Below are 20673 nucleotides of genomic sequence, written 5' to 3'. Positions count from 1 at the left end.
CGGATGGAAAAATATTTCCCATCTTTGCTCTGATCTCAAAATTTCGCGCGCGTTTAAGTCATGCATTTCGGTGACAAAATCTTCTAAGTTTTTAAATATTTTTTTTTTTTCAAACGTTTCATTCTAATATGTTACTTTCGATCGTTCGACGATTACAATCACACTTACTTTTCCTCATGGTTTTTCAACCTCGTTTCGAGAAAATATTCGAGGCAAGGATATTCTCAAGAATTTCTGTGATCGAACAATAGCGCGAAAGAAAGAAGAATATGGAAACAAAGAAAAAGAAGAAAGAAAACGAGGAGACAAAAGGTTGCAAGGTGTCTGGATCGCTTAATAACCTGGACTGGTAATTGAATTTGCAACCGTGAGGGGACCACGATCTTTCCTTTGTGCGGCTTATGCGACGATTGCTCCACGTTCCACGTAAGGGAATCGTTTATTCGACGGGGAGCATTTTGTCGGGCGGGGTTGTACGTGTCTTGTCTCGATCCGATCTTCGTTGGGTCAAGTCGTTTGCATTTACCGCCGGTCCTCCTCCTCCCCCTCCTCGGCGTCGCCTTTCTCATCGGTCAGAATCGTCATCTGGATTCGAGTTATTCCCTTTCCTATCTCGTCGTCGTCGTCGTCGTCGTCGTCGTCACTCGGCTCGGTCGGGTAGAACAACCGCTCCGTATTAATTACGCTCTCGAATCAGCCCCGTCGTGTCTCCTCGTCGATCGAGATTGCCAGCTTAAATTGATTAACGACTCGCGACTGGATATACCAACCTGGAGATTGTCTCGGTTCACTCGGGAGTTGAGAAGGATTGTTGAGTTAGGTGTAGTTGATGTTGTTCGAACGAATCGAACGAGCATTTTCTTGGGGTTTCTTGGATTCTCATTTTCTCCGTTTTATAGAAATAGGATAGTATTGTTGAAAATTAAAGGAAGGGGGGAGGGTTGTATGTAGGATGGTATTACGATTGATCGATTTGTAATTATATCGCTCTTGATTCGAAACAATAGATGATAAAATACGATGAAAATTAGAAAGAAAAAGAAAATGTTGGAAATGTTTTTTTAAATTATATTATTTAATTACGATGTTTCATATTTTCAAACTTTTAGTATTCATCGATTTCAATTGTTTATCAATTGTCGTTTAAAATATTTCGCATTTCCTATTCGGGAAACTTGTTTAATTGTCAGGGAAAACTCTTGTATTTGGAACTAAAAGTATAATATCGTAGGAACTCGATATTTTGAAATTTATAACATGGTGTGGCTGAATAATTAAAAGAAATTAAGTAAAATGTATCTTTTTCTTTTTTTTTTTTTAAACATTTCAAAATCGTTATATAAACATCCAGAAAAATTACATAATTATTTATAACGAGCAACTATATATTCAATATTTCCTTCTCTCTTCTAAACAGGAAGCTGCAAACATTTGAAAAATACGTAATAAAAAATTTAATTTACCGGTTGCGTAATTTTATGTAACTGGCACACAATAGAATCCTACAGACAGCCAAAAGGATCGTTCGTAATTTTGTAACTGTGCGAGATTAATTTCAGTTTAAAAAACGTGAAACGTCAAAAATTTCCCAACGATAATTCTCCCATTCCTATTTCTCGAATCATCAGAATCGTATAATTTGATATTAAGTTTATTATTATTTTAAAAAAGAATTTTTAACAATACTTTTCGAATCCGAAATAGGCTTTCCATTTCGCTAGGAATGGAATAAAAAGAAGAAAGAAGGGAAATAGAAAAAAAAAAGGGGGGGAAGGGAAACGTGAAAAATATTCGCAGTGGATACGGATTTATACGAACAATTCGAAACCGTCGCTCGAAACCGATGAGTTATTTTACGCGGGCCGGTGCGGCGCGGTGGTGGGGGTAGCGCGGAGAGGGGGTAAAGCCACCCTGCGCAGCGCCGCCGCGCCAGTGAGCAGCGAGCTCTCGTCGCGTCAACATTGTCTCGTTACGGATTTTTCGAAAACAATCGTGCCACGTGCTCTTTCGTGCCGCGTTACTTTCACCCGACCGTGGTTCGCGTGATACTAATACGCCTCTCGTTACGATTTTATATTTCGACGAATATTTGTGAACAGGGTGCATCGATGCGTCGTCCGACTCGCGTGCTCGCGTGATCGTCCGAAAAACTGGATCGAAGCTTGTTGAAATTCAAATCGAGGGAAATTACATCGAATCACCGTTCCCTGTACACTTTCTTCCTTTTCTTCTTGGTCGGTACGTTCGTTCGATTTATTGCGTATCGTCGAGTCTTTCGTTTAACGCGTTAATCACGATTCTTTCATTTATTACGCGTATTTATTCGTCTTTCCACTCGCTACGTACGTACGTGTTATTCGTCTTCCTTCTTCCACGTATTGTCGCGTGAAACGTTTACATGGGAGAAAAAGTAAATATCGACTTCTCGGTATTCTCTTTTCACATTGTTACGATAGATCGTCGTGTGTCTGATACGCTTATCTCGCGATAAGAGTCGAGCGAAAATTACAAGCGGTCGTTGCGTGTTTATTGTGGTCGATCTCGCCTACCTGTTTACCTGTATTCGCGTTAATTCTTGACGCGCCGATAACCATGGGCCTCGTTTATTGGTGACGTAACGGTTACCAGACACTCGTTATTTGCATAAATCCGCGAAATGTCCATTAAAATGTTCGCTCGTAACGAGTATTTCAGAAACGGTAATTCGTAAAAAAAAATACGCGTCGTATTTGCGACTCGATACCTCTTATCTATAATTTGTAAAAATAGATATTACCACGATCGAAAGCTTATAGCGTGACCAAGCAATAAGAGGTTACCAGGCAATTAGTGCACCGTGTAATCACAATTATTAGCAATAAGAAATAAAGAAGAAGAAGAAAAAAAAAAATATTTTCACATAATTCAGGAAAATTCATTGTTTTCGTTAAGAAAACGACTCGTTTTTCCTCCTTATAAATAATAGGCTAATTTTGTTTGTCGTTTTGATAATTTCTCGTACGTAACATTGTCACGAGGGAACCGAGCAGTTTGGTTGCGTAATGCCAGCAATTTTACGGTATTTGCGTGGTGATAAGGCATGCGCCTCGTTCCTCAAGACACAAACACCGGTCTTCCACGTCGCCACGTCTCATTGCAACTTGAAAGTCGATCTGTGACGTTGCATAGGTTAACCGGCGTGGAAGATCGCGCTGTGCGTGCCCGAAACCACCGCGACATCGAAACCACCACAGTTTCTCAACTCTGTACTATCATCTCTGCTCTCGTGGTCGAGATCGAACATCGTAAATCGTCGAATCTCTCGCCGAAGAAGTTTTTACGAGTGGTAATGGACGAGTGGCGTAATAAACGAGCTGATTTACACTCGCCACTTTTCATTTTTCTTTCTTCTTCTTCTTCTTCTCTCTCTCTCTCTGCTGCTTCTTCTTCGCGAAGACGTAGTTTCCTCGCACGACGAAGTATTTTTATTTTTATTCGCGACAAACAACGCGCTCGTTTTTCTTTTATTAATATATATTTATATATCGAGAACGGAAACTCGATATATTTTTTTTTTGCTGGATCGGTTTTCCGGGATTATCGAAACGCGACGTGACACGAGTTGGTCATTCGAGTCGAGTGTGTTACACGGTTGCATAATGGCTCGATTGGACGAAGAAGACGCGTCTACCATTGAAAGAGCGGATCGTGAAAGTCGCGCATCTTCTTTCGCAGTAAACACGATTCCGGTTAGAGGGGAAAAGCGAGAAGGTTCTAAAGGTCGCGTCGGCTTATTTAGTCGAGCGTTGTTTAAATAGCGTAGCCATTGAACCATTATCCCGGCCAAGTTATCGGAAAAACGTTTCCCTGACCCTGCTTCCGACCGACCTCTCAACTCCTCTCTTTGGGGGGCTTTGAATCGGGGAAAAGGCGCGTTTTAGAAAGCGAATTAAAATTATTATTTTGCAACGATGGTGAGCCAAGTACTCTTTCATCGTGATTCGTCAAAGATTCGGGAAAATCTTTTGGAATAAATTAGAATATCGTTTGCTTGCTATACAAAGATGGAAGAGAGAATTTTTTTTTCCATTCGAATTCATAATTGCTTCTTGCTCGCAGAAAATTGGGTGAAAATCGAAGAAAGGAGGGAGGAGAAGATCCAAGGCCTGGAAGATCATCCGTCCACCAATTGGTCGTTCGAGCAATCTACGACTGGCCACTGGTGACTGGTGCGCGAACAGGTATGCGAATGAAAATTTATTTTTGGTGGTGTGTGCGCGTTGTTTGTAGTTTTCACAGTTTGAAGAGGAAGGGTGATTTTTCCCGCGATAAAAGTGAAAGCAACCGTGAGCCGAAACGACCGATCGATCGGTTTTTGCGCTTCGTGCTTTTCATTCTCTCTCTCTCTTTTATTTTCCAATGATTTCGCTTCTAATTCGTAGAATTCACTTTTCCAACTCGCGAATGTTTGTTCCATTCGATCGAGACGATTCGAATACAAATTCAACTTCTCGTTTTTTGACGCTGCTTTTTTTTTCTTTTTTTGAATACACGCAACGCAATTTTCCATAATTAGCAGAGAGATTGCATCGAACGTTAGATCGGATCTATACGTCGAGGTAAAATTATAGGCTCGTTCTCAGCCTCTGATCTCTCGCGGTTTGCGAAAAACGTTTTGAAAACGAACGATGCCAATTTTTCGCATCGTTTCGCTGATTCGGAAAAAAACGATGGAGGATAATCGAGAGAGAGAGAGAGAGAGTTTAACTCGGTTTCATTAGACCCCTCCCTTTGTCGTTTGATTGGCGCATCACGAACAGCCGATGATTACTCGCCGCGTTAATTACTCGTCATTAACAAGTTTCAAGTACGACGAATCAAGGTCTTTCGTTCCTAAATTTTTGCGCAAATTTTGGAGTTTATTTTTTCTTTTTTTTTATCATTCCTCCTCCTGTTTTCGAAACGTTCTTCCCTTTCCAAACGCGATTTCGCACACGCGTCTCCAACGATGTTCGATAAATTGCATTTACACGACCACTTATCGAATCCACCTGTCTGAATTCTCACATTCTCCAACGTTTCACACTCGGCAAAATCAACTTTGTTTTATCTTTTTTCCTTCCTTTCTTTCTTTCTCCTCTCTCTCTCTCTCTCTCCGCGTTAAAACGATTCCATCGATCATTTATATTCCATTAGTCTCGAGTATAACGATCATCGGGTCTCGTTTCGTTCGTATTTCTCGTATTACTTTTTCGATCGCCTTTTTTTTTTTTTCAATCGTTCCCTTAACCGTTCCATTCTTAGATCTTCATTGTCGTCCTATACAGTTTTATCGCACGCTACTGACGCCACCCCGCATTTTCCTTTAATCCCTTCAGCGCGTATCGTCTTTATTATGGGGAAAATTTTCTTCTTCGGGGGGGCTGCGACGATATAATAATCGAAGCAGCGTGTGGCACGCTCCGAGTAAAAATTTTTATCGTCCACTTGCTCGCCTCGTCCAGAATCCGTTAACGCCGTTTTCTGCAGATGGTGCGAAAATTTTTATCGATCGTCACGACGTTTTTTCGTTGTAGCTTGAAACATCGCGCTTTCTCATCGATCCCAAGGAATAATAATCACGTCGAAAGAAAGATCGAGAAGGAACGTGGTACTCGAATATCCAGCGCAACAACGGCAGTTCGTCTTAATATCGAAGGCGTAGGTGGACGAGATAAAGTGTAATCAAGAGGATACGCGTCTCGAAAGTGAGACATATCGCTCCTCTTGCGCGAAACGTAATCGAGACGCGAATAGTCGGGTGCCGATGATGTAATCGCAAACACTTTTTCTTTTCTCTTCTTTTTCGATCCAATCGATCATCAGTTCCGGATGAAAATCGTTCGAATTAAAATATTCGTTTGGGATTTTTCGCATGCGATAAAAGGGAAGATTGATTCGTCGTTTTTCGGTCCCGAAAGTGGAAAAATGCAAAGTTGAGAGAACTGGTTTCGACGATCGAGGGAACAATTTTTCGCGGGGGCCAAAGTTGCGCCACGAATATTTCGCTGGTTGCGAAAGGTGTATTAAGTCCGTTCATCTCAATATTGGAAAACTTGGCCTGTATAAACGAAATTCGGCGAAACAGGAATTTCTCTCGTCGAATTGAACGCACCAGTTTCTTTCCACCAACTTATTCTTCTCCATTTCTTCCAACGAGCGTGCCTCCGAAGAGAGAGATCGGAGAGGTCCCTATTCGCGGTTATTAATTAATGGCGAAACGCATTAAGTCGCGTTGCTCGTCGCCTTGTGTTTCGCCATTCGTGTTCGTCGTTGAAGTTTTCGTTGAAAAGTCCCACTTTTCCTCCTCCGGTGGAGGAGGGAAGGAAGGAAGTTTGTCAAGTTTGTCAAGCACGAGGACCAAGGTTTTTAAAATGAATTTGCAAACTTTTCCCACCCGACGTCGAAAGAAATTTTACGCGATCCGCGTGGACTTGAAGAAAAGGAAAAGGGAAAAAAATCCTCCTGTTACGCGCGTTACATGGAAACGACGTTTCGCGACGAGAGAAAAAAGGGAACAAGCTGGATTAATATCCATTGTTCGTTGAAAAATTCCTTTCGATCTTTCTCGCCCCCCCTCCATAAGAGAATTTCTTATTTCTTTATTTTTCTCTTTTCTCTTTCTCTTCAAAATGCAAAACGTACGCGCTGTATAAAGCGAACGAACGAACGATCCTCGCGTAATGAAACTTACACCTCTCCTTCCTTCCTTTCTTCCTTCCTTTCTCACGTGGATGAAAAAGAAAGAGTCGAGTGAAGAGACGTTAATCTAAGAAATTTGTTTTCCCCGAGCGGCGCTAATCTGTATCCTCGTTGCATTCTAATTCCTCGAATCCTGCTTTTTTTCTATCTCCATGTGATCCGTACAATTTATTAGGCGGTGTACGTTTTAATAAGATTCGTAAAAATGGTGGCAACAGGATTCCTTGTTTATTCTTTTGCGTTTCTTTTCCTTTCTTTTTCCTTTTTTCTTTTTTTTTTTTTTTTTTTACTCGTTTCATATATCACGCCCACATTCTACGTGGATTACATACGGAAGTTGGTCTTATTAACATCGCTGCCATGTGGACGAGATAAGAGTTAATCGTTGGAACGTGGCTCTATCCTTGGAGGAGTGAAAAAGGGGGGACGCGGCTAATTAGTTATTCGGAATTAAATTTATCCTCGATTTTATTTCTCGTATATATTTTAATCCTGATTTTTATCAAAACGTTAAAATTGATCTCGGCGATATTTTTTAATAAAACATGGCGCGATCTTTATTCGCTTTGCCTTCCTTTCGAAATTCTCTCCCTCTCTCTTCTGAGAATTCTACCCTTCTTTCTTCCTTTTTATTTATGAATGACATCTGTTTTGCATTTTCCATCGATCGAACGTTTTAACACGGGGGAAAGGGGAGGAAGAAAAGGATATAAATCTACAGAGACTTAACATCTCGTAAAAAGTGCGAGGTTCTCTCACTTTTCTCTTACCGAGCAAACTTTTCAACTTTACTTCCAACTTCCCTACAGGCTAATCGATTTTACGAGTTCGAATTATTCCCATTTACATTTTCAATGTTCAAACCATTCGAACAAAAATATATCCTTCTCATCGGATTCCACAAAGTGTAAATAATTTTCAATTACGTAATATTCGTACGTACGTAATATTCAATTACGATCGAAGTATCGATCATCGATCCGAACAATTTCTCTTCGCTTTCTCGGGAAAAACTTGGAATCTTTTTTCCATCATTTCGTCGTCAATCGATGGATGAAAATAACACGGAACAAAATTAAAAATGGCGCGTTTAAAGAATCATTTCGAGCGATACACGCAAGCTGCGAAGGAATAATATTTCTCCATCGATTCCATTACGATATTCGAAATCCTTTTCTCCTATCGTTTGTTTCGATTTTTGGTCGATGGATGATGCGTTGTCCCGGCCAATAATCCCGCCATATTCACAAGAGTGTTCAATCGCGTGATTTCCCTCCTATCGATCAATTTTGAACTTATCCATTTCCTCCAGAATTTCGAATTCTTGCTTCATCTTAACGATGAGAGAGGATTCTGCTCCTGCCACGCTTTATCTCTTAACTCTTTGCACTCGTATTTATATTTAAGAAGATCACCAATCAACTAACGAGAGAATGTAATTATATATATATTTATTAATGCAAATTAATTTAATAATAAAAAATATAGGATGGCGATTATGTGACATACGAATGCAAGGAATTAAATTTTAATCTTGGATCGATAAATTCGTATTTTGAAAAATCCTGGATATTTCGAACGATATTCATCGAATCGTATAAATAAGATTTAATAGGCGGAGGATAGCTTCGATCTTGGTGAAATTAAACACTGAATTAACCCTTTGCACTGTTATATTTATATTTAAAAAGGTTTTACCAATCGAGTAACGAGAGAATGTAATTATATTATACATATAATTAGAAATGTAAATATACGTATAATAATAATAAAACGTAGGATACGAGTGCAAAGGGTTAATATACGATATAACGTATCTTTTGTTTCGCTTCGTTCCGTGGAAATTAAATTTCGAAGAACGGTTTGTTTCGGACGAAACGATAGTAATTTGTCGAAATTAATAAGAATTTTCGTGCAAATGTTCACGCTCGGATCCCCCGTGCTGCACTTTGAGATCGAAACAATAGGTCTTGTAATTGCAAGAAAAAAAAACCTCTGCAAGATTGCTCGCGACGCAGTCGACCCACCCCACAACGAAGATAGTCCCGAGTTTTATTCCGCGTTATCGCTCCAACGACGCGATATCGAGCTTCGACGTCTCTCTTATTTATAAACACCATCATCAACTACGCAGATGAAAAATTATTATTTTCAGGTGATTCGAGGCAATTCCTCCCTTCCTCTCTCCCTTCCTTCGTTGTGATTTACAATTTGGAAACTTTGAGGAGGAAAATCAATCATTTTTTTCACCGATTAAAGAATAACGGGAAACGGCAATTAAGTTTTTGATATTTCTTTGGTGATTCGCGAACGGAGTCGCGTTATGTCGCGAGCAGATTCGTAAATCTTAGAAAGGGTTAGATAACGAGGGAAATATTCCAAATATTCCTGGGACGCGTATAATTTAATCTGCCCAGATTCGGCCGGCATAAATCGACCGAGCACGCGCGGTTCTCTCTTCAAACACCGTTTTTGGATAAAAGCGTTTTTACCTCCCTCTCCAAAAAAAAAAAAAAAACAGAGAGATATATTTGGAGATTCGAGATTGAATTACAGGTGAATTACAGGTGAAACAGATAGTGGAACACCTGTTAGGAAAGGGTTTATTAAAAAACAAAGATAAACACACGTGTTCAGATAGGATAAAATTTTTATTAACTTTCTATCGATTTCTTCGTTATCGATTAAGCTTGTTGATTCTGTTCCGCGATCTCTCTAAACTTTGCCACCGTATTTATTCTTTCCCCCCCCCCCCACTCGTCTCTTATCTTATCGGTGAAAGATGATGAGCTGCTTCATTTCTGATGAAATGCGACGTGAAATAAAATTGCGCGTGAACCTCGATCGACCGAGTTTTATCGCCGATCTCATGCTCTTTATCAGCCGGCCGGCTAAGAAACTCGTTACCTTTTTCTCGATTACCTTTCACTTCGTCGCCTCGAGATCGGAAAATCTCGTCCGCCTCTCGAAACTGTCGCTAAAAGCTGGTTGTAACCTGGTTACGGCTCGACGCAAGAAGGAAAAGGAATATTATTAACGTTCGAGCCGAACGACACAATATGTCCAGGCGTCGAGACGTTTCTTTCACGCTTTTTTCACTCGGGCAAAAGTGTCGCTTCTCTGCCGACGCGATCGTCGTCACGAGAAACAGTATTTGGACACGGTTTATCGGGATCGTTTATACTTTTTCCAACTTGTTCGCGGTGAAATTATTAAAATTGGAAATTTCTTATTTCTGGAATTATTTATCAAACGAAACTGCTAAATTATTAACGAAAATTTGAGTTTGTAACAACGTATCCGAGCGGATCTTAAATTTTAATCGATATCGATTTGGATAACGAGAAGATGTTTAATTTTTAAAATTAATTTATCGAATCTAAATCGTCGATTGGAACGAAACGGTTGATTCGTTGGACTGGAAATAATTGATTTCGATATTTTTAAATCTACTCGTGTCTCGTTCGCCATTTGCCCGACGAAGATGAATATATATTTAAATTTTCGATGGAAAGAAATTCGGTTGAATTATGATTGCTCGTCGATCATCTCTGGAACGAAAGATGGATACGTTGCAAGCAAGAACAGGAATTTTTGATTGGCGGGCACGTTATGTGCGATGCCGTTTAATTAATTCCGTGGTCGGCCTTAAAATTTCATTTTCCCCCTGTTAAATGGGAGTTGCGTGCCGCCAGAAAATCGTAAATCTCTTTTGTCCCTTGTATTTTTTATTCGAATTTTAGTGGAAAGTAATTAAAAAAGAAAATCATTAAAAACTCCCCGATACGATAGTTCTCCCTTTCTCCGAATCTCTATTCTTTTCTTTCTTTTCCCCTCCCCTCATCCAGTCTCGCCAATTCGCGAAAAAGAAGGAATTACGCGTGGAAAAATTTGATTTTCGATCAGATACGGAAGAGGAAGCGAATTCTCCGGTTTTAATTTTTCCCCCTCGAATTAAAAAACCCCGATAATATAATAATTCGTATAAATTCCATCTGTTCGTTTCGTTTCCTCGGTTATTATTTCGTAAATTGGATAACACTCGGTTAAATAGCAAGTCGCTTTTCTGTAATGCAATCGTTGGAAACGTTGCGACACGGAGCGATGAAATAATATTTTCGTTGAAATTCAAGCGGCGATAAAATAACTCGGTTCGCCACCGATGCGTTTTCAAGTGACGCCCATCCAAGTGACGAATAATCGCGCGCTCTCCGCCTCGGTGAAAATAAAGTCGGGGTTTGAGTCATGAGATCGGTGATCTTTGTCGCAATGTTGGAGGAGCCGGTCACGAGTTGGAACCGCGAGTTGGACGATTCTGCGGTCGAAACGTCGCACCTTGTTCTTGGCACGAGTCGCCAAGTTTTGTCAAGCGACGATTTTTCTCATCGAACCTCGATTGATGATAACGCGATTCTTACTTCTCTCGAGAGATAACGTCCCCTTTGTTGTCGGGATTTTTATTAATAAATCGGTAATCTCGAACGAAACGAACGAGAGATGGCGAAAGTATCCACTCGAATCTTCTCCAAACAAGATTCATTCCTCCTCTTCTACCACCACCGATTAATTTCTTCGTTGGAGAAAGAACGGAGTCAATGGAGCGGACAAAGAGATCTTTTATCACGAAGCGGTTCGTCAATTTTTCACAATTCGCCTTTGCGAATCTTCTTCCTCCGCGAGGAAGAAGATTCTCAGATGTTGACATCGAGTAAACTTTCTTGCCCCTTTTGCTTCCCTTCCCGAAAACCGATCGGCCACCTCTCGACGACGCAAATAAACGGCCACGCGCCTCCTTCGACACCCCGCCATTATTACCGATGCTGGAATTTGAAAGTCATCGATATTCCCCCTTTTTATCGACCCCCAATCCCCTTTTTTCACATTAATGAAAGTCAAATGATCCGCGCCACCCTTTCTCGCGGGACAGGATCTCGATCCTCTTCTTCTCGAAGAGACGAGAATCGACGCGTTAAAAGGACTCGTTTTGATAATTCATTTCGATCGATGATCTATCTTCAGAGTTATTTCCCAACTCTTTTCTCTCGTGGAACGATGCTTGGTCTTTATCCGTGAAAAAAAAAAAAAAAAAAAAAAAAAAAGAAGGAACGATGGGATTGAAGGAAAGCGCGACATAAAACAATCGAGTTTTACTAATGTCTCGTATCACAGAGGATGACTAATTGGCGCTTTTAACTCGTGCGTCGAGCGAAGCAAGGTAGAAAGCACGACGGGGTGTCGTAAAACATGCGCTTGAACCATCGTTCGAAATGGCGATCGTAAATCGACGAGTTTAAGGCTGATCGAACTCGGTTGCAACTTGTCCCCATACATGGCCACGAAAGTAAAACGAGTCTGTACAAAATTTGCAATATAGCAGATTGTATAGTAGTAGACTTTGTACATCGTATGCGCGAGGAATGTACTATTTTTGCTTAAATATACCCATTAAAGAGTAGTTAAACTCGAGTAAAAAGTTAGCGAGGAACAGCAGCAGGTAATTTAGTGCTATTCCGAGTCAATCGTCTATCCTCGAGGTTAACGAAAAGGATGGGTGTACGTGTATTTTTTAAGGTTGATTCGAATCCAATTTTCTTCTTCGATTTTTCTTCGTTTGCCAAAGCGTTTGAAAATCTGTATCTCTTTGTTATTACAAGAAAAAGAGAGAGAGAGAGAGAGAGTTATTATTTAGTCCCTTTGGTTTAAGTAAATTTATCTTGAAACGATCTTTTCTTATGGTCAGCCACTGGTTACTTTCTTCAGAACTCTTTATATATATATATACTATTCTTGGGTGTTTCTCCAAAGTTGGAATTTATTCTTTCGCAATCCTGTTCAGCAGCAATTCTATCACGCGAAAAACGGGTAGAATTGTAGGAATGAGGAAATTTCAGCGACGAAAAGAATAGAGAAAAAAATAGGAAAAAGGGCTGGTATAAAAAAGCACAATGATGAAATAGAAGAAATAATATATGGAAGGGAAAATAATATTTCAGTAATTCGGAAAGGCATATTGCAGGAAGCGAAAAAAGAAGAAAACTCGGCAATTAAGCAAACAACGAAAACGAATTTCCATTGCATTTTAATGTAGATGTTTCTCTGACGGTAATATACATATATATATATGTAACGAACGTAAAATTCAATTTCGCGCAGTAGAAAGGAATCTTGCGGAGACAAATAGAATAATCGGTGATCGTGAACTCGCGACTATTACGAATTTCTCTCGATATAAGAATGTTACTGGCCATAAAATTTCGAATCGCGATCTAAAAATCTGAAAATCCATTCGAACATGGCGTACTTAAAAATAGATAGGTATTATATACCATGAAATTAGTCGTTGGGCTTTACTTTCGTCCTCTTTTCTAGATAAAATCTACGAACGATTGGAGATGATTCATAGTCGAACGAAAACAGAAAGATTAATGTTTCATTTTTTCTTCTAAGGAATATTGATTATTTATTTTAAATACTTTTCACGATCGTAAAATAGAATTGTCTTCGTGTCGTGCCAATTTGACCAAAGACGTCTCTCTTTTTGATTCTAAACGATCATCGTGTCATTGACCACGATGAGCCGGAATTAAATTCTTAGAAGGACTTATGTACGTTGATAGATACGTGGGTGTTACGAATTCTTCCTGCGACACGTCAATCACCGGATTTCTCTCATTTATCCTCCACTGTTCGAAACGAATAGATTTAGAAATAGTCATAACTCCATCAACTCGATTTAACATTGCTTCCAATTTATTTTATACCGCACGATCGAACTCGCCTGCCATTAGCACGATTGAATTATTTATATTTCGTTTTATGTTATATACGATTACATCGCGTTCAATTATTAAATAAGTGTAAACGCGGGGATAATTAACGTAATGACAGAGTTGAAGAAAAAAAGCGAGGCCAATCTCGAAAAAAAAATATTCACCAATAGTTCCTTTTTAAACGAGTTTCACGCGAGGATCGTTAAATTTTTACGTCCTCCTTCCAAGACAAGAACACGGTCGGTGCATCCTCGTCAACGCAATTATTCCACGACGCTCGTTCCACGATTTTACGCGATTTCGACTCCATAACTTTCCTCTCCGTGTCGTTGTGTTCGTTGCGTTCGACTTGGTAGCTCGTGCCTCGTTATGCTTTCTTTATCCCTGGTCGCGCGTTTAACAAGACAATTCGGGTTTCTTCGAGTCCAAAGCGCAACGCCTCGGGGATTTTTCTTTCCCTTCGATCGCGTCTCGCCTGGATGCTGGTGGAAGAAACCTTCAACTGCTAGAAACTTTCGAGGAAAGGGTACGAGGAAAGAGTACGAAAGAGTACGCGAATCTTGGGAAACGGAGTGTTGTTGCTCGTAACATCGCTGGCGCCAGAACACCAGCCATTAATCCAACGAATAAATTATTTCCGTTCCGTTGAATAATTAAATAGAATTATCTGGATGGTGTTACGGATCTTTCCGTAATAACCTCCGACAGGTGACGATGGAGAGATTGAAAAGCATGCAAATTGTTCGTCCTATTTTCCCTATCCTCGATTCACAGAGGGATTCGAGACGAGCTCATTTCTCTACGCATACCACTCCTATTTAAGATGTTAAAAATCATTATTCGAGGATGTTCTCTTTTCGTCGATCAACCGACGAAATTTGCTTTCACGTTTACTGCGCGGAATAGCAATTTGGCTGGTTCGGAACAAAGGTGGTGGTTTTTTGGACGGCCCCGATAAAACGGGGCGGAAGCGATGACAACGGGGTGGGTCGTCTATGGCCGGTGTCCGATTAATCAGAAATTAATAGGGCACAAGTAACGCGGCAAATTTACAGGCAAATGTTTTCATTCGTGATTAATATTCGCTCGCATGAAAAGGGGATGGAGATCAGGGCCGTATAATCCGCGTCGCGCATGTATAAATTATTTCCAACTATGTTTCCATTTACGTTGGATCCATCGATTAAACCATCCTTACCCCTCCTTGTTTTTATCCCATAAATCGGCCCTTTCCGTTCATTCCTCTCTCTCTCTCTCTCTCTCTCTCTCCCTTTCGTCGTTTTCTGGCGATGTGACACAGAAATCACACTGCTCCGTGTTAAAATTAAAAAATTACCAACTAAAGAGAAACGATGGTGGAGGAAGAAACACACGGGGGTTATTCGAAATTATCGTTTTCAAAACAAAAGAAATTCTATTTCTGGAGTTGGGGGAATATTAAGGAGATGAGATTTTGAGCGGAGAAACAGTTTAGTTTTCTTAATTTTCATTAATTGACACAGTAATCGACGTATATCGGATATTATGAAAACGATGGGTTATCATATAATATAGTAAAATCACTGTGACGAAGCGACAGGGAGGCCACAGTTGACGAATAATCTGAGGAGAGCGCGCTTTATCCTTTTCCACGTGAATTAGGATATTTCGAGAAATTGGATCTAACGCTTCGAGTTTTTTTTTTTTGCAAAAAAAAAAAAGGGGTAAAAGGAAAAGCGAGATTCTATTTCGAAGCAGATTCATTCGTGCAAATTTCTCTAAAAGGTATAATTTTTTGAAATAGACTAGGATAAACGGCGGAGGAACGTCTAAATGATAATAACGGAATATTTACGAGGTAATATAGGGTAAGCGTAATCACTCGTTATCACCCAACAGTTTGTATCCACCGATGTTTCGAGGTAGTTAACGACACACGGATAATCTTGTCCCGCGCGATATCCCGAGGAAAAATACGTTTTTCTGGCTATTGCATCGCAGCCAATAAACGCGTTCCTCCGTTGTGTCGCGTCTACTTATCTTTCATCACCTGTTCCATCCATCGACCATAGTCGCGATCGTTCGAGCGCGCGGATCATCTTTTTCCCTCCCTCCATCTCGTCGATTCGTTTCACGCTAATTGAATTCACTTTTTTTCTTTTTTCCTTTTTTTTTCCCCCTTCGCAAATTTCAAAGGAAATTTATATTTAAATTTCCCCGTTGCGTTTCTGCGATCGATTTAATTCCTCTGTAACAAAATGATGTTTCGCTCTCCCTGTGTGCCGATTTAGAAAGCTTTTTTTTAGAGTTTCGTTTTTGTCGAGATCGCTTTTTGCACGCCGACCAAATGAAAAATCGCTCGATTAATATAGGAAACGAACCGTGTAATTGCGATGTTTTTTTCAAACGAATATATACGTATGTGTACGTATAGATACATTCCTTTATCTTGGAACAAAACGGAACGAAGGATTTTTAATCGCACGTGTTAAAAAGCGTTATTCGATCATTGTCCGACGTTTTTACGCACGTTGGATGGAAAATGGGGAGGAATACCACCGATCGAACGAAAAAAAGGATCGTTTTATCGGTTGCGTTTATTCGAAAGACTGCTCACAGTTTTGATCGATGAGTTAATCGTTTCGTGCCCGTGAAAAAAAACATTGGCGGCGATGGAGAGAGAGAGAGAGAGAGAGAGAGACATCGATTTTTCACTTTTGTTCATTCATATTCCCCTCCCTCCCTAATGAATCGATCGATTTCGCGTTATCGTCCAAGTTTTTTCACCCTCTGTTTTAATCCGCCACCGTTGCTCGCTCTATTTTTCATCGCCGACCATCGCCCGATTAATCCACGTTTGTCTCTGCATATTTATTTCATCGATTTTCCCGGAACTGGTCAGTCTTTTAGCCGAGCCCCCGTTCGAAATTTTCAACCGATCAAAATTAATCGATTAATCGGACGAAGCTGACGACGTAATCGATGTGTCGCCAACGTTCTTTTCCTTTCTTTCCTTTTTTTTCTTTCACGAAGGAAAATCGTTTCTAGGATTAATTCAACGTTTCTTCATAATCTTTCTTTCGCCGCGAGTAAAAAATTAATACGATACAGTATTATATGTAAAACGTGGCCGAATCGAGAATTAATTTGGAATTTCGAAAGCAATAATTATTTTTTGAAATTGATTCAACGAGTCTCGGTAATAATAACTCCTTTGTCGTAAAAATTCAATTTTCATCGAGTAAAATAAAAAAAAAAAAAAAAAAAAAAAGATAGAAAAGAAATGTGACACCGATTATAACAACGAATCGAGAATTAATTCGAAATTTCAAAGTAAGAACGAATCGCGCATCGTTGCAAGGCGAAACGCTTGTGTTTGAATCGCGATCGTATTTGCGAAGAAATCCTTTTTAAAATTAATTTTAAAATAAATCGTTTCGGTAATATCCCCCTTTGTCGTATCGCGCAAAAATTCAATTTTCTTCGATACTGCCGTCGAAATGAAATTAAAACGAAATTAAAAAAAAAAAAAAAAAACCGAATAATTAGAATTAATTCGAAATTTCGAAAGTAACGGCATGCAACGAACTTTTGCGATCGTATTTGCGAAGGAATCCTTTTTTAAAATTAATTTTTTCAACGTTGGAATAATCTTGCTTCGGGCAAAAATTAATAATTTGGATCGAAAAGGCGTGGAATAAAATTAGAAGCACGATATATCGATATTTTAATAACGCGACCGAGAATCGAGATTTAATTCGAAATTTCCCCAAAGTAACAAAGAGGAAATGGAATGATGATATCGCAGGATGAGGGAGGGAGAAATAACTTGTTTCGAGTTGAAACAAACGTTGCTCACAGCAGGCTGTTGGAATTTTTTTTCAGATGGATACGAAGAGAAAAAAGTAATTGCAAAGTGGCGATGATCCCCTACTAACAGAGTGTGGAGAATTAACCGAGTGTTGAAGTGAGAGCCGCATTAACGTGTTATTAACGTCATGTAACCAACACGTAATCGCGAAAGTAATCATGGAGAAGGTCTGCAGCCCTGCTTGGAGTAATCCTCGACCCAAGGGTAAGTTCGATTCCCACTTCTTTCTTTTTCTTTAACCTAAAGCCGATCTTGTCTCGCCGATTTATTTATTTATTTATTTAAGATTAACCTCTCGTCTCTTCGCGCTCTCGCAATACTCTCCACGGAGAGGGAAGAGACGTTTACTCGAGCTATTAAGAAACGTAATCGTCTTTCCGGGCAAATTTTTCTTCAATTGCGAATCCTTCAATCTCGAAGAGATTGAAACGTTGGAAATCAGATCTCGAAATCGAGATAGAAAGCAAATCTGAAATCGAATCGACTTAGTTGGATCGAGACAAAATTGAATCGCACGTATAATCCAATATGCTCGATGAAATCGAACTCGATCGATGACATCGAAACTGTTCCTTCTTTTTGGAGCCAACGCTCTTTTCCCGTCGTGTGTTGGACAGGTTTTTTTCCCCCCTTTTCTTTCGCTCGATCGTTCCGCGAAAGAAATTAGTGGAAGGGAGCGACGCGATACCACTTTCGGTTTCGTTTTATCTCGCTGGAGAGAGAGGTAATTCCGGTTGGCGGACAAACGAACCACTTTCTTCGCTCGGGAGATTATTCCGTCGCATCGAGACCGTTCGTAGATATAATTTCATCTGGAAACCGCAATAAGAGGGAAAGGGATAGACTTTCTCGCGGGGGGGAGGGAGCCTTTGTCCCCGATCGAGAGTTAGAACGATCCAAGAGCGACGAATAAAAACGAGTCGAGTCGATCGATGCATTTCTCGATGATTTCTCGCTCAGTTTGGGGATCGTGTCTCGATGAAAATTTGGCACGATGAATCGGGGCACAACGTCGTCGTCAGTCGGCTCAGAACGAGGAAGTATTGCGCCGCGGTAATTGATCAAATGGCGCGATAAATTTCTTTATATTAACTTTTTAAAATTTGGGACGAGGGAAAATTAACTCGTGAACGAAGAAATGGAACGTATCTTACGTATCTTTCGAAACGTTTTGATTTTTTTTTTTTTTGAGATTTTGTTTAACCTTTTTTTTCCAAGATTGGAACAAAATTGATTCGCGAAATAGAAATTTTTTTTTTCGTCAAGATCGATCGATCGATTTCATGCTTGGAGAAAAACTGGAAATTTTGTTCGACTTGTTAGGAACGATAACGATAAGAGGCACGTGGAAAGAGCTTAACTCCGATTGGCCGATTCGAAAATTTTTCCACGGGACGAATGGATGGGCCGATCACCGATGCATTTTAGACTTTGAACAAAACGCAAAACTCGAGATATCGATCATCGAGGCGGTGACGATTAACGATTATGGGTCGAAATTTCGATAAGTTTACGCACAATGGACCAACGAGCCTGTAAACTCAATTAATCAATACGATTTTGTTCGGTTTATCGCGATTTAATCATTTGACTCTCCTCCCTGTTGCCGTTTCAACAACTTTACACGCGTATTTCGATTGTACCCGATTCATCGATCAGCTGGACATTCCCCGTCAATTTGCTCGGAGGATGTTCTCGGGAGGAGGCCCATCGTGGTTGTCGTCGTGTGTGGTAATCAAGGAAGCTGGAATTCCATTAGAAGCGCAATTTTCACGAGGATGTTTGTTAAGTCTGCTAATATTCATCTCGATAATTTACCTTCATCTCCTGTAATTTCATTATACGATTTTATACAATTTCTCCATCGTTTAAAATTGTTGGCGGGGAACCTGTGGATGGATTTTTGGGACGCGCCGACAATATATTCTAATCATCGCCGCTTCGTCGTTACACCGTTCATTTTACAACGTGTATCGACGATGTATTCATTGCTCATTGCCTCGTCACCGATGCAACGATGACGCGGTGTTTGGAATATATTGCGGAAAATATTCCTCGTATCTTTCGTCGTCATCGTTCATCAAACAATTTCTCTCCGCGTTTTTTAAAAATATATCAACCGTGTAAAATAACTTCCTTCCTTTCCTCCCCTTTTTCTTTCCAAATTTCGAGATTTTATCAGATTACCCGATTTCTGCCAATTCTTCTCGCGTCTGATTTTCGATTCACTTTCTCGGTCGAACGATCGAGTCGTCTTTCGAGTTAAAATTTCCAAATTTAAATCTTTATTACTACTTTTATCGTGTGATACAAGCGCGTGTACCATTCAAGCAAACGAACGATATCGCTTGCTTGAAATTGTCGACAATTTCCACAGCACTGGAAACGCTCGTCGCTACTCTTTCTTCTAAAAACGAAAGAACGCTCTTCCAGATGGCAGCACGAACGATAAAGTAATTCGAATTCGGTGAGAAGTTACGACGGAGGTAAGGAAAAAGGGGAAGGAACTTATTCGCACACCCCAACTTATTTACACGCGCATTTTACGACTAAAACTATTTTTTCCTTCCTCAAACAAGGTTCTCGCGAGGTTTGTTTTGCGCGTTTCTTAAGCGCCTGGCTTACGTCTTTTCCCGATATCTTTTTCGCATTCCTCCTGTTTCTTCTTCGCTCGTTCTCTCGCGTTCCAACCGCGTGCTTCCACGTTTTTCTCTTCTTTTCCTTCTCTCTCTCTCTCTCTCTCTCTCTCTCTCTCTTCTCTCTTTCCCTTCCTTGTCGAGCTCCCTGCTCTCGACTAATGAGCGCACTTCCTTCGTCGAAATTGAATACTCCCTCGACCAAGAGTTACGTTATCGTCTCCGCAAGGCGATGGAAGCGTGGCTCGAGACGAATGGGGAACGAACGATGAAACGATGCTCTGCTGGACACTGCGCGTTTCAGATGGCTAAGGGAGGGAGAGGAGAAATTTATGCAGATTCGTTGGTTTGCAATTTACATGCGACGCATGGCCCGTTAATGGCCTGGGATGGTTATCATCGCGCGTGAAACTTTCATTAGGCCGTCAAACACGGGGAAAATCATTTTTTCTCTCGCCTCGTGCCTTGCTTCTCCGTTTGAATCGTCGGAAATAAAAGTGGAGCGAATAATACGAAATCACCGGTCGAAATTTATTCTCAATTTTAGGAAATTTCGCGGGATTAGAGGGGAATATTTTATAAAGAGAAGCGGCGAGGAAAACGCGAGGATCCCTCTCCTTTTTGGCGCGTTTAATTTGTTACGCAACGCGCCGTTTTATTCGCATTCAAGGCTGTCCAATGCCGCGTCATTACCAAG

At 40.3% G+C, this 20673-nt stretch overlaps 1 protein-coding gene across 3 annotated transcripts in view; it reads left to right on the top strand.

Annotated features, from left to right (window-relative positions):
* The window catches only part of LOC100869912 (coiled-coil domain-containing protein 137), a 28706-nt gene extending 11169 nt beyond the window's left edge, over nt 1-17537 (top strand). For all 3 annotated transcript variants that reach the window (XR_015292326.1, XR_015292325.1, XR_015292324.1), the window contains 2 exons: nt 4099-4220; nt 17355-17537. The gene's annotated coding sequence lies outside the window, so the exon portion shown is untranslated. The remainder of the gene's footprint in view (nt 1-4098; nt 4221-17354) is intronic.
* Nucleotides 17538-20673: the final 3136 nt, after the last annotated feature.

The sequence above is a fragment of the Apis florea genome, unplaced genomic scaffold (assembly GCF_048593485.1).
Source record: "Apis florea isolate Af1SG1 unplaced genomic scaffold, ASM4859348v1 contig_3081_pilon, whole genome shotgun sequence".
NCBI classification, from domain to species: domain Eukaryota; kingdom Metazoa; phylum Arthropoda; class Insecta; order Hymenoptera; family Apidae; genus Apis; species Apis florea.
This window is presented reverse-complemented; position numbering and strand designations above follow the sequence as displayed.